The 15,918-nt window shown below is 35.8% G+C and overlaps 1 pseudogene; it reads left to right on the top strand.

Moving 5' to 3' along the window:
- The window catches only part of LOC139720899 (uncharacterized), a 57,600-nt pseudogene that overhangs the window by 28,742 nt on the left and 12,940 nt on the right, over window positions 1-15,918 (top strand).

Raw genomic sequence — 15,918 nt, 5'->3', positions numbered from 1 at the left:
ATGACTAATATGACACTTTCCCAGTAAATGATATTTGATTAAGATTAATAAAAAAAAAATCATAGATTTGCATTTCTATTAACACCACGAAGCGAAAGCGGGTATATCAAGTTTTGTATCCTTCAATTATGTAAATGAAGTAAACATTCTAGCGATTTACATTTTTCGTTTTCGTACATGCTTTAACTGACATGCCCATGCATTTTAGGTCGGGTTCAGGTTCCTAAATCGTTTGCTGTTTTCTTCGTCTTCTTTTTTTCGCTCGAGTTCATGATGAAATTTCAGATGATAAATTTTCATCCATATTCTTGCTGGATACCAATCAAATCCTTACATATCATATTTGAAATAGCCTGAATTTTCTGGTAAACCTTAGCATACCTTACGATTATCTCAGGCAATGGAAAACATTGGCGTTTACTTGCAAGTTAAAACACAATGGATCTTTTAGAAAAGCACTCGGAGAGCGCAGACCTCCGCCAAAGCCAGCAACTAATTTGAACTACCCATACACGCGTGCAATACATTTCCTAATAAGAAGCTTTTTGTTTACGTCATCAGCTTCCAGCTGCGCGGCGATTCGTCGCCCGAGCAGAGCACGTGCGCTTTAGTGCGCGTATGTAAATCTGCAGTACGCGCATCTTGAATTCCCAAGTTCATTGACTTTATTAAGCCAAAAGATCAAAAATCCATTAGAAAAAAAAATATCCATAAAAATTCCCCGAATCACTACCAAAACTTAATCATATGTTCCTTGTACCACTATCGACTTTTCCTGTAAGTTATTTTGCAAACAGACAAACCAACGCCGATGGTCACTTAATCTCCTGCTTCCTCGGCGGAGGTAACTATAGAAACGCACTCTGAGAGCTTTTGTCTGTTTCTTTAGTTCTGTTCAATTTGCTCATGTATTTCAAATGATTTAAAACGCATCTACGCCGGGTTTTGCGTCAAACCCTTATTATTCTCTCTAGCTCCTCTCTACCTTGTCTACGAATTTTGCGACCATATCATAATGATATTGTAGCTTCACCTACCTGTGACTACGAGAACTGACAATTGTACATGTGTCAGTTTTCGTAGATTCTGGAGAAATGAAGTTGTTTGCAGCTCACAATTGCCATTTGATACAACCCCACTGCGGTTGGTGATGGTTTGTTCCCCCATTTTGGTCGTGTTGGAAAAGTGATAGATCTGAATTGCATCGATTTCAATTATTGTGAAATTTCTCACCTTGAGTTGATTGACAAGCACTACAATATAGCCTTAATGTATCATTTATCCAGGTAAGAACATTACAGAACGGCGAAAATATATGTTAACCATGTATGTTAATCTTTCAGTCAATGTATATATTTATCTATCTGCATCAATATTTATAAATTTGTCACAAAATGCTTCCTTCTTTATTCTTCAATTTCTTTTCATACGATATTAACTTGCATTCCTACCCATCACGTACATGCAGTAGTACCCACTTAAATAATCCTAAAATATTATAATAAGCACATAAAGCCCTCAGACAGCATGGACCTGATGCTAATGAAATTCATTACCGAATTCCTTGAAACATATACACTTTCTGACTTCTTTAAGAAAAGACGTTTAAACGAAACGTTATTGATCAATATTTGATAATGTGAATATACGTAAATTTATATGCTTCTTTGTGTATTGAGTAATAGCAATCAAATCATTACTCAAAACTTAAAACTATCTGCTCAATCCTAGTTTTGTTAACTATATATATATAATCATCATATGTGTATATATATATATATATATATATATATAATTGATAATGATATGTATTTTGATTTAATATTTTGTCCGTATTAATGCGCATAGAAACGTCAATATCAAGTGCTATATCAGTATTGTTCATTACTATTATTATTATCATTGTTATCATTAATATTATTATCATTATCATTATCATAAATTCCGCGTTTACACATAATAAATGATAAACATTATTTTGAAATACATATTATATTGGCCAAGCTCCCACTGTCCTGTCCCCAGCCTCCTTCCCCCCCCCCCCCCCCCACATGCACCTGCACCTTTACATTACGTTTACAAGTAAGTACAGATTATAGATTTCTTTGAGGGTGGTTGTCAACGCTTTCGATCTCTACTCCTTGTGTCAGCCCCTGCCATGCACCACATCAAACATAAGGAAAACATTAGAAAATACAACTGATTTTGCTCATTGATTTTGACGAGCCTGTGTTATATAACAATAATAGGCCTTATCATACTTTCATAATTATATCTAATATGTATTTTCTTCGTACAAATGTTGCCAATAAAATAGTTTCAAAAACAATAAATGAAATTATATATATATATATATATATATATATATATATATATATATATATATATACATGTATATTATGTATACAAACATCCTGGTAATAATCATTTGTGTTGGAGTAGGTACATAAATCTACGATCTTCAGCATTCTAAGCTTGCGACTGATAAGAAAGTAACTCTAATTTTAACTGTTTAATGTCTGCAGCCGGTGAAATTGAGAACGAATAAGTCTTTTGGTTGCTGTGACAGTTTATTAATGGATTTGTATTATCACCATCTCACTTGTCACCCTATTTTTGTCTTTTTTGTTTTTGTCTGCAAATTGATACAGCAGAATCATGGGTTTCTTCTCACCCAAACTTTTGGATTATCTGTCCCTGATACATAATCTCTCTGTCCTGCACAGCAATGACGGCTGGGCAGTTGTAAAGTGCGTGGGTTAGTAAGTTTTCGGTTTCATTTGCCTGGAAAACCCCGGACAGTATAGGGCCTTTTTTCAGAGCCAAATTTTGCTCCTTATTCATTATTCATAAAAAGTGTTTTAAGGGCCGTATTTTACATTTCCCTAAAGTGTTCTTCTTTTCTTCTTCTTCTTTTTTTTAAGGTAATTCGGCATTCTGAGGTTTCTGAGGTTTTACCCAGCCACCCTCCCCCCCCCCAAAAAAAAGAGATCGTGATGATTTGATAACATAACGCACTGCATTATATATAGTGGTATTAAATCTTAGGTCTTAGATCATAGGTATAAGAACTGTCAGATAGTCCTGAGTAGCCCTTTGATTGATTACAAATGTAAATGTAAATTCATGACTTCAAGCAGGATGGGTGCAAAATTGAAGTGAAATCGTTTCCGAGGTTCTAAGTGTACCATGATTGATTGAAGTGGTACACTCAATGCTAATAGCGACTGAATTATATCTCGCATGTTTCCCAGACTGTGGGAAAACTATCGATTGTGTTGGTAAATCTTGAAGCTTATCTGTAATTATATTCAAACTTATGGACACTTTTCGTCCAAGGACTGAATAAAGCTGATCCATGCACCTGTGCATACGCCATCCATTTCGATTATACTTGAAAAATAAATGCACTTTGCATTCGTTTATTGTTGATACAATCCGGGAATCCTCGAACAAAAACTTTCTGGATGTCGGGAGAGTCTATGTTGTAATATGAAGGGTAAATTGGCACCTCGTCTACAACCACCCTGTCCACTGTCCACCTAGTCTAATGCCATCTCGTCTAAACTCACTTCGTCTACTACCAACTCGTCTACCAACCATTTTGTCTATAATTATGCCAATTAGTCTAATTGTCATTTCGTCTACTAGCCATTTTATCTAATGTCCAATTTGTCTAAGTCACATTTCGTCTAACACCCATTATGTCTATTGACCATTTCGTCTATTAATCATAAGGTCTATGAATAAAATACTCTACAGCTCATTTTGTCTAATAGCCAATTGGTCTACAACTCATTGTCTAATAGTCAATTAGTCTAATAACCAGTCAGTCTACTCCCAACTGGTCTACTGCCAACTGGTCTACTCCCAATTGGTCTAATCCCAACTGGTCTACACCCAATTGGTCTACTCCCAACTGGTCTACACCCAAGTGGTCTACTCCCAACTCGTCTACTCCCAACTAGTCTACACCCAACTGGTCTACACCCAACTCGTCTACTGCCAACTCATCTACTGCCAACTCGTCTACTGCCAACTAGTCTACTCCCAACTGGTCTACTACTAGTAATAGTTTTTTTTTTTTTTGTTATTTAAGTCTACTTCATCCAGTTTCTTTTTTCCCAGTGAAATAGGTTGAACACTCTTGGTGCCCCATTTGGTTTAAATTTTTACGTTCTAATTATGACAATTTTTAAGGAAAAAAAGATAATGTCACAGTGTGAAAAACTTGCTGTGTTATTTTTGTGGTGGATGTGTAATTTATATCAGAAGCAATCATGCAGCATTTATATGTCCAAACTTCAACACTCCATCCATTCAACTTTGATACACAATCATAAGTATGGTAAAAATGAAAAGGAACACATTAGAAGTACATTATCAGTATTCTTTATTCTGTCTGCCACGTACTGATGTATGTAAACGGTTAAATGCACAAAAAAAAAAAAAAGTTGAAACATATACACAAAAATATGATTTGCGATGGTGGAAAGAAATTAAATCTTGATCTAAAATATGGTAACGTAAGTTTCACTATATACAATTGGTGACACATTTCATTTCATCCCTTCTTGAAAACAAAACATTTATATAAAAAACTTTGACTATTATATAATGAAGGGATCATGTATGTTTACATTAATTAAGTTTTGGGGCAGTGGCTCTTCTCTAAATTTTGGCAAGATACGGAAATTTAGAAAATATTTGACCGGCGACACGTGGTATTTCATTACTACATCAGATGCCTTTCCTGATTTCTCATTTTTTGGCAGAAGAAGGTCATTGATATGGATTTTATCTTCAAGAGTGAACCTTGTATAATAAATAAAACATCCTAGCGTGATAATTCAATGTCCATAAAGCAAAAACACGGGCGACACATATTTCACGCAATTGCGCCGAGATAGTGGGTTTGACCCAAGTGTGACTGAGGTATAAGGGATCACTTTGGGGTCGTTCTGTCCGAGACTCTGTCCGTCCGTCCGTCTGTCCGTCTGTCTGTTACGCGTTAAAATCTTGAATTTCTAGGTGCCATTAAGTGCTCCAATTTCAATCAAACTTGGATGGAAGATTGGTAATACAGACTTAAAAATTTTGAGGTATGCAATGGTCAACACAAGGTCCAAGGTCACCGGCAGGGGTCAATATCCTTTTTGAGGTCAACGTTAAGTTTTTTGAGCAATTTTCTATTATGGCCCATAACTTTGCATCCATTTACCCAATAATTGGGACTTTTCATGTTTACGTTTAAAGTTGTTATGTATTCAAAAATAAATCAAATGTTACATCACACAACAGTTCAGTTTCTCTCCATTTTGTGTCAATCCTCTTCCTTACAAAGCAGATTTCCAAAACTCCATTCAAACCATACACACTTCATACTTCATGTATAACTCAGCACAAACACACACACACACACACACACACACACACACAAAAAGACCTGTTATTTCAAATTATAGTCGACATTCACGAGAACAACTAAAAACAATACGAAATTTCCATGACATTCATTTATTCATGTCAAATTCTAAAAGTACATTTAATATCGGTTATTATATACACAACTATACCACCATACAATTCAATTCAATTCAATTTTTATTTTCCACTCATGGGCTGGAACACCCTCGTCAGCCAAAGGCTGGTTTTCAGAGGGGTCCACACATTGATTAAAAATACAAACATTACACGTACAGTATGACAAGGATATACATCACCATAATATGCAAAGAGCAAGAAACAAGGTATATGCACCATGATAGCTTGTTTCAGACACAAAAGTAGAAAAGGAAAGAAAAACATTATCTACAAGGCCTTAGATTACAACATAAAGAAAAAGAAGAAGAAAAAAAATAAGGGCATGTGACACTGAATTTCAAATACAGAAGAGAATCGGTATTGCTGAGAAACTGTATCGATGAGTAAAAAAAGGGAATGGCTTGAACTCCATCCGGTTAAGCATCCTATATTTATACTTATTTTATATATTTATGTAATTGTTTTTTGAATGTATCAATGGAAACATCAGAAGAAACATGTCGAACTAAATCATTCCAGAAAGAAGCACCTTTATATACAAAACATCTTTTACCATAATCTGTTTTAGGGCGTGTAATATTCAATTGCATGTCGCCCGACCTAGTGGCATAATGTGATTGACGTACTCTAAAAAGTTGATTCAAATACGGTGGGGCAGTATGATGAACACATCGATACATAACTTGAGCTAAATGCTTTGATCTGCGAATGTGCAATCGATCTAATTTCAATGAAGAATACAATAATCTACTTGGGAATAACTGGTTCACCTTCAACACTGCCCTCAAGGATCGGTTTTGTAGAGATTGCAACTTATCTAAATTTGTTTTGTTGGTGTTTCCCTACACCACAGAACAATAATCAAAATGAGCTTGAATGACAGATTTGTAAAATAATTCAGCTGTTTTCTGAGTAATGAAATATCGTATTCTTTTTAATAGATACAGATTCTTCACTACTTTTGATTTTTATGTCTATTCCATGATAAATTCTCATCAATATAAACTCCCAAATATTTACAAACATTCACTTTCATAATAGGTGTGTCATTTATATACACACAAGAATCACCACTTATATTGTTCCATTTCTTCAATCTTTGTTTACTACCAATTAACATATTTTCACACTTTGCAACATTCAAAACCAACTTGTTAACGTTCAACCACTTTGAAATAATCTTCAAATCATAATTCATCATGTCATATATTACGTTTGGGTCCTTATTTGAATAAAACAAACACGTGTCATCTGCATATAAAGACAGTTTACACTTTTGTACTTTGATAGGGAGGTCATTTGTATATAATAGAAATAACAGCGGCCCGAGGAGCGAGCCTTGGGGTACACCACAGGTTACATTTCTCACAGAGGATGAAATGCCATTTATACATGTAAATTGTTTTCTTTGACAGCACAAATAATTTTCGAACCACTTTACTTCTTTATCATCAAAACCATACAATTTCAATTTATACAAACTGTACGTCTACGAGTATGTCTGCTAGTAATTACAATCAAGCAATTACAACTCAGCATTCAAATACCGCACCTTGCCATCGTGTGATAACAGTCTTTCGCTAAAGGATATTGATAAATTGCTAATTTTGTGAATCAGTAGAATGATCTGAACATTCACACAAACGGAACACAGTACTAGTATACGCGAGCATCCGGTGTCAATCCATCCAACTACACGCCCACATCGTGCGGATCGTTAGTACCTTCACTAGTGTACCAAACGCAATGAAAATCAAATTACACTCGTACTCGATAATTCCTCATTCGGGATCCCGCCAAGATCGCTGCATGCATGCGCACGGAGGTACGGGTGGACTGGGGTGGTCGGTCGAAATGTAATTCTGTTTCGTATGACTGACAATTCGTATGTGATGGAGGATTGTAACTGAGCTAGTTTATCATTATTTAGTTATTTTACGGCCAGAATGTAGACTGGATAGTCATGTCTCACCATTGATTAGTATGTCTTTATATTCAGCATGTGCGGAATAATTAACAACTAGAATAGTCAAATATTGATTTTTGTGCTAATCAAGGGCAGGGTTTAATATGAATAGTTCATGACAGTGAGACGGACTGGACACTAGACAAAGTGGTATATTCATTATTAGCATGACCAGATGGAAATGATTAGTTTGGGTAAATTGTTGAGAGTAAAACTATATCAGTTGGGAGTACACCAATTGGGTATAGACGAGTATAGACCAATTGGGAGTAGACAAGTTGGGAGTAGACCAATTGGGAGTAGACCAATTGGAAGTAGACCAATTGGGAGTAGACCAATTGGGAGTAGACCAGTTGGGAGTAGACCAATTGGGAGTAGACCAGTTGGGAGTAGACCAGTTGGTAGTAGACCAGTTGGGAGTAGACCAATTGGGAGTAGACGAGTTGGGAGTAGACCAGATGGGTAACCATATTGGGTATGGACAAACTAAGAGTTGGACGATATGATAACTATAGACAAAGTGAATGTAGACTAAATGACTTGTAGACGAGGTGGGAGTAGACTAACTAGTAGTAGACAAAAGAGATATTAGATGACATGGCAAATAGACATTGTGAGTGTAGACGATTTGGCTATTAGATCAATTGTTTTGTAGACGAAATGCTCCTTAGACGAGTTGGGTATTAGACAGTACGGGTAGTGGGCAAAGTGACTATTAGACAATATGGGTACTGGACAAAACGAGTTGTAGACCAAATGGGTATTAGACGAATCGGTAATAGACGATATGCCAGTAGACCAATTGGAAAATAGACATAGTGGCTGTAGACGAGGTCACTATAAACCAATATGAAGGTATGCCTGAAAGACAAATGATCAGTAATACTAGGGACAAGGATTTATTTTAGACGTTATATCAAACAAATAATAAATTCGTGCATTCGTGCAATGAACAGAACATTTCATTCGAAGATGAAGTTATTGATCCATTCAACAATCGCTTCGACTGGAGTCAACCACTGGCGATGAACGTGTACTTCAAAGCATATAATTCGCTGACACGTTGCTGACAGGCGCTATTCGTGGTTTTCGAATTTACCCCGAGTGGCAGCGAATAAAGATCGACTCCATTGGAACACCCATGTTGCCAAACGCTATTTGGTCTTTCAAGTCATATGTTGTTGTTGTGTTTGTTTTTTAATCTATAATCATTTTAGGAAGAAATAAGCAATGTTAGAAATACGATGGCCCTGCCCAATTAGTCTTCAATAAGAATCGTTAACTTTAATGCCATGAAGATGTACAATCAATTTAATACCAATGACTATATAATGTACTGTTATTTTGTTTTGACTGATTTCATTTCACTTCTTCATTCCTTTTCATACACGATTATAAAACAAAGTCAAATGAAAAATAAACAAGCCATTGAGTATTATTTGAATCTTACAATAGAAGTTCATTAGAAATGATCTGTCACAATCGCATATGCACGGTGAATTATGTATTGACATTGGCCCGAATTCACGAAGGTGGTACAAATGAAACCATGGCTTAAACCATGGACAAAAAAAAAAAACATGGAGCGCCAAGTGTCACACAGAATATTTCGTTACAAAATTGTTCATTTTGACGACAAAATGACCGTTTTCGTAAACGAATTTATCATTTCGTGGACCGAAATAATCATTTAGTAACAAAATGTTTGTCATTTCGTTACAAAATAATCATTTCATCGACGAAATGACTGATTTCGTAACGAAATATTCCATGCGACACTTGGCGCCTCCATGGTTTTTGTCCATGGTTTAAACCATGGTTTCATTTGTACCATCTTCGTGAATTCGGGCTATTGAGTCCAATTGGAAAATATGGAAGAGTAGCCTACTAGATGCAGGTTGAGAAAAACATACCTATACACGCAATGTAACTATTGGTTCTTATGTACCATGGATTGATAAAGAAGTGAAGTAAATATTTAAAAAACGTAAGAAATTATATGATATTGCTAAAGCAACGAACGCTAAATGTGACCGTGAGAAATTTTTACAAAAAAGACGGGAAGCTAAGAAATTATTGAGAACAAAAATATAAACATTATTTGTGTAACAACTTATGTGAGGATCATAAAGCAAAATCCGAAAAGATTTTGGAAGTTTGTTAAAACAAAGACGACTGAACAAAAGACGATATCAGCATTGGTAGTAAATGGAACTCACGTGACAGATGACAAAATGATTGCACATTTTTTTTGAAATACACAGTTTCAGTCTACATTCAATGATTCTCAGTTTACTCGTCCCGACTGAACGATTTGTCTTATTGTGTTTCAGTCATGGAAAATATTGTTTGTGATGTCGCTGAAGTACGCAAATTATTACAGAATATCGATGTCAGTATTAAAATCCCAAGTACCAGACGGTTGCCAGCAAAAATATTGAAAGAAGGGGCTGAACAATTAGCCAGCTCCTTATGTCAGTTATTCAATGAATCTTTGTCCTCGGGAAAGTTGCAAGTTGACTGGCCGAAGGGCTAAAATTTGTCCTATATTTAAGAAAGGTGTAAAAAACGACCCAAATAATCATCGTCCAATTTCTATGACTTCTATTGTGTGCAAATTACTTGAAAAGATTGTATGTCGTCGACTTGTTAACCACCTGTCAGTGAACAATATATTGTTGACGGTCAGCAGGGTTTCCGTGAGACAGCACAATTGATAGATGCTATTCACGATTGGTCAAGTGCAATGGACTCAGGCTCTCAAGTGAACATCGTCTTCTTAGATTTCGCCAAAGCATTTGATAGTGTTCCGCACAGTCTTTTAGAAATAAAATTACAAATGTACGGTGTAGTAAACTCCAATTTGAAATGGAATATGAATTTCTTGAACATAGACAGCAGAGGGTTGTACTCAACGGGGAATGTGCCGACTGGGTTGATGTTAAGTCTGGTGTCCCACAGGGAACCATCCTTGGACCGATTTTGTTCTTATGTTTTATAAATGATATTACGAAAGACTATATCTTCCAATATTTCGTCTTTATGCAGACGATTGCATTTTGTATAGGCGTATCAATTCACTTGAAGACTGCGACGATTTACAAGGAGATCTTGATGCTTTCGGTAAATGGTCTAAGACATGGCAACTTGATTTTGATGTTAATAAAATAATGTAAGATAATGAAAATGTCACGGAAAAGAACAAAATATGATTATGATTATGTTTTATGTGAAAAGAAATTTAGTATAACTCAGTCAGAAAAAATATTTAGGAATATAATTATCAATGAAACGCTCAATTGGAACGATCATTGTAATGAACTGTTTGTCAAATATAGTAAGATTATTGGTGTTATAAAAATGAACTTTTAACATTGTCCCTCACATGTTTTGACAAGTTTATACAATTCACTTATACGTCCATGTTTAGAATATTGTGCTGCTGCATGAGATTCATACAGTTATCTCACATTAACGTACTTGAGCGTGTTCAGAAGAGGTTTGTTAGACTATTGTTTCGTGACTGGGAAACAAGTTATGACACGTTGTTGCAAAAGATACAATTCTCGAAATTAATCACAAGACGTACGTATTTCAGATTTATAATGTTTTACAAATGATAAATGATATGGTGCACACTGGACAACGTAGAATTACACGAGAGGACAGATTTGGTAGAAATGATCGTGATAAGAAAGTATTATATCCCGCTTGCAAGAACTGATTATTTCAAATGTTCTTTTTATCTCAAGACTTCACAAGAATAGAATTCATTGCCAAGTAGCATTGTAGCCAGTACATCTCTTTCTCGTTTTAAATGTTTATTACGACAGTTTTTATGTATGTGAATCTATTTTACGATGTATTATGTATAACATTTAAGTTTCATTTGGCGAACGTCTACCGTTATTCTGTCTGGTGTAGTATTCATGTGTATACATTATGATATAGGCCTTTTTTGATATATTCATTCATGTTTTAATATCCCGTTTGTATATCTTGCAATATTGTTTGTTGTTTTAGATAATTATTCCTCTGTTGCGATATCACTTATTCACATATTTATATTGGTTATCCATTTTTTTTGCAATATTGCTGTTCCGAAGGCTGGAGCTATTTTTCATTGTCATTTTACTGTACTATATTTATACTTACATGTATTTAGATTTTTGTATTTCAATGTTCCGATCATAATTCTTAATTTGTTTAATTTAGTGATGATGTACCTCAGGGGTGCAGACATGCATGGGTATTCGTACCCTTTTTTTTTGCACCCCTAGACATGTTGATTTAATTTGTCTGAATAAATACAATACAATACTTGGAAACAGGCACATGATTGATTTAAATCTACAGTTTATTTTGATTTATTGCGATGTTGTCATCTTTTCTTTGGGGGGGGGGGGGGGTAGAAGCTCGAATGTAACTTGGATATTCATACAATCACAATTCGTTGTTCGTGATGTCTCGTCTTTTCCACAAAACCAGCACTGACTTTCTTTTTTTTTTTCAGAAGAGTCGATGAACGTATTTGTTTTTTTATCTTTCTTGTTTGATTTTTGTTTTCACAGTACAGCGATGGAACTGAGGCTATTCCTCCTCGTTGCGCTAGTCTGCGCCCTAGCCGCATCTCTTCCTGCCACTCATGTACGGGAGAGAAGGACGTCTAATCCAGTTCTCAGAGATAAAGGTAAATAATTAAAGTGGGGGGGAAACTGGTAGACTAAATCCAGGTTATTACTTCCGAGTAATATACATTCTCCTTACGAGTGAATGCCCAAAGATCAACACATTGTGGGAGTATTAAAATGAATGAGATGTTGATATGTCTACACATTGGAACATTCAATGGAAATGTTGCCATGAAGAGAAATATTTTCGTATTTTGAATAAGATGACCGATTTGCATACGGGTATACTAAGTAGGTATATGACAAATATATAATACTCGCGAGCGCGCGCACACACACATACACACACACATACCCACACACACATACACACATTTTTTTTGTCCATTTTTTATTTTTCTTTCTTTTTTATGTAAACAATATACAAATTAATTCATGACATTATAGATAGAAACAAATTTCATTATGAAAACATAAATTCCACATTGTCAATATTACGAATGAAAAAGAAAGAATTTTGTACATATTGAAATCTTTCTTCCTTCTCCCTGTCGAAAGCACACACACGCACACAGACAGACAGACACACACACACATACACAAACAAACACACGCGTACGTACATGCACATACATAATATTATACCCACAAATGCAACAAATTAGGAAGTCGTTTAAAACATTTATTTCAACCTTTGTTTCACACCTACTTGAAGATTATGTAATATCATTGCAATTTCTTGCTATTTATTTTTTTACCTTATGACTCTTTGGATTGTATGACAGTTTATTCTTGCATAAGTGCATAAAATTATCACTATCTGTATGTTTTCTTTCTGCTGGACATCCTGCATTGGCTAGAAATATTAAAGGAAATTACTAAACATTCTCAAACACCCTAATTCTCGTCCTGCCCTGATCATGCGGAAGTTATATGAGAAATGCGCAATAACAAGACATTTGAAATGTCCATAATATCGGCAAAGCAAAAACAACAAGAACAAACAAAAATTATATCAAGACCATATGCTCAATATCGACATTTTTCATTTGAATTGCGCTTTGTACACATTCGTGAGGCATAATGATGGAATTTTGGCGATGGATCTTCATGACATTTGGAGGCTGGGGGCATAAGTAGCAGAAAATGGGCAAAGCGACATGATCCTACCATGCGGCTTTATCCTCAATTACCACAAAAACATTTCAGCTGATTGTTCTATGCCGATATTAATAGGTCTAAGACAGTACCGGCGTACCGAATACGCTGTGTGCCTTATATTGTCTGATTCTCATTCACTTCGGTAAGCAGCATAAAATGATGGGGAAAAATATGGTTCTGATTTCATTCTATTTGGCTACATTACTTTTTTTTTCTTTTTTTTTTTTGTTTCCTGTCATCTGTGTCCGTCTGATTGCATTTTTATCTTGATTGCCAGGTTTATTATCCTCTTAGGCTTATTGATCATATTATAAATCTTTTTAAACAACCTTAGTACTTATGAAGCGTAAATCTGCTCTGTTCATATCTGTGCCACGAAGAAAGTTGAGATTGTCAGTGCATCACATCATTGTCAATGTAGATACGAAAGGAGTAAATGCTTCTATCTGAGGTCTAGAACTATATGCAAGTCTATGATTCATCAACTTTGAAAACAACAAGGGGGAAGTAGGTGTGTGTGTGAACATGGATGCTTTGTTTGTTATGGTGCGCGTTATACGATGCTATGTAAAGCGCAGAGGGAAAATGATGGCTTATCAATGTTGACGGACACGCTGAAATTCCTCTACGACCTTTCTGCGAACAATGGTACAATAGCAATCTCTAGCCGTCAACCAAACGCCTCTGACCTTTGAAGCCAGGTTTGTACCACTCTTATGTTTCCGATTGTCATTGTATTCAGTCAAGAAGAATGCTGCGAGAGGACAGCGGGCGAAAGCAATTCGAACCCCCGACGCCGCTCAAACATCGCGCAACTTCTTGAGCAGTGTCGTCATAATTTCGATTTGGCGGGAAGTGTTGGATTTTTTTTCTTCATTCCCATTTTTTGATGACGTGACTTCACATGCGCGATGTCTTTTCGCTCGGGGAGGTTTTGTCGCTCTGGAAATATGCCTTTATCACTCGCAGATATGATATGGAGAGTTTGATGCGCTATCGGCGAGAGATCGTTTCCTTCGACGAATGAATTCTCTGGTAACCCTGAAATTGAAAGAAAAAAAAAAGCTGCTGAAGACTGTTGTCCATTAAACTTGTTCCCTTTATTTTCCCCCGCTTTCTGTTTCGCTGCGGCAGCGTTCGAATTTCTGGCACCCATTAGTCAGTTCATAATAATTATCGGAGTGTACTACAAAGATAGCATCATTCAAATACAAAACGGGTTACACAGGACTTTAGCATAAGAAAAAGACGGGAAGACACACTTGGAATAACTGACAGAACCGAACAAGCTTTCCTTTTTAGTTTTTTTTTTGTCTTCTAGTCTGTGATCTTTTATAATATCTAGCATCATTACGTCTAAAGAAAAGAACGAAAGGAAGTAGTCTAGATAAACAAATATGATAATGATAATTGATTACAAATTGAAGAAGCGACCTAAACGACCTAAATACTGATGATTGTAATCTTGTTCATACTTTGCCAGAAAAAAAAATCGTTTGTTCGCTTTCTCTTTCGTTCGTTTATTATCTTTTGTCAAATGTGAGTTTAGTGCGTCTGTGAGGGTGAGCGTGTGTGTGTATGTGTGTGCGCGCGCGCGCGTGAAGAAAAGTCAAGTCATAAGCAAAGCGTCTTTGGTCATAAGCTAACAGATAAGCGAACACTGTCGGTCTGAAAGAAGCGCAAAGCAATTTGTAAATCAACAAGAATGTATGATAATTATGATACTTTAAATTTGGTTTAACATTGAACCATCCAATCGTGCTTATCTTGCGATGGCTAGGTTTGTCGTTGCGGCAAATTAATTCTAAATCTACTGGCCACTGATTTCAAATAAAAACATGCTCTTAGTCATCATTAGTCATCAAAATGTGCGTGTCAATACTCAAGAAAGTTTTACCGATGCATTCTTTGGTTTTGTCATGTGTGTGTATGATTGTGTCTATAGGCACATGGCGATAACAGTAATGAGACGCCATGATAACATGAGTACGACGGCGCGATAAGTCAAGGTTGTGTGTTATTTTCCCTCTTTCAATCGCCTTTCTTTCTCTCTCTCTCCAAATAAGCCAGTTCACAGTTCCAATTTGAGCATGTGCAGATAAAGGTCATTGCAAACCTTCTCTTGAAATGGATTTGCAACTGAGGTATTACAAACCTAGATAGGGCTTCTTTCTTCATGACAACTGTGTTATAAATGAACCAGGTGCAGATTGGTATTTACATGTGAATGTGCATTCTTTTCAGAAACATTAACAAAAGCCATTCATGCAGCACTAACATGTAAGTTACCACTTCCTGCATGGTTGTTTGCAACTGCTCTTCTTGAAGGCTATTCCATGATTTGCAAAGTCTGTGGTTGGAGAGGTCATTGCAGACAAGTGCTAACTGTGAACTGGTTTATTCTATAAACATGGATAGCAAATTTAAAGCCAGGGATACAATTCTAAAGTATTCTATTAGTTCTTTTTACAAATATCAAGTATGATAATATCTCAAATTGTGCTCAGACGTGAGTATTGAATTCCATTGATGAGTGAATGCGGTTTTTGCAGCATTTAAACCAAATAATGCTCCTGGTTTTTTTTTTTCTTTAACATCATGTAAAGTATGAAATAC

Source organism: Diadema antillarum, unplaced genomic scaffold (genome assembly GCF_040938485.1).
Source record: "Diadema antillarum isolate AM-2024a unplaced genomic scaffold, OU_Dant_1.0 scf00000134, whole genome shotgun sequence".
In the NCBI taxonomy this organism is placed as follows: domain Eukaryota; kingdom Metazoa; phylum Echinodermata; class Echinoidea; order Diadematoida; family Diadematidae; genus Diadema; species Diadema antillarum.
Note: the sequence above shows the minus strand (reverse complement) of the source record. Positions and strands in the feature narration are given on the sequence as shown.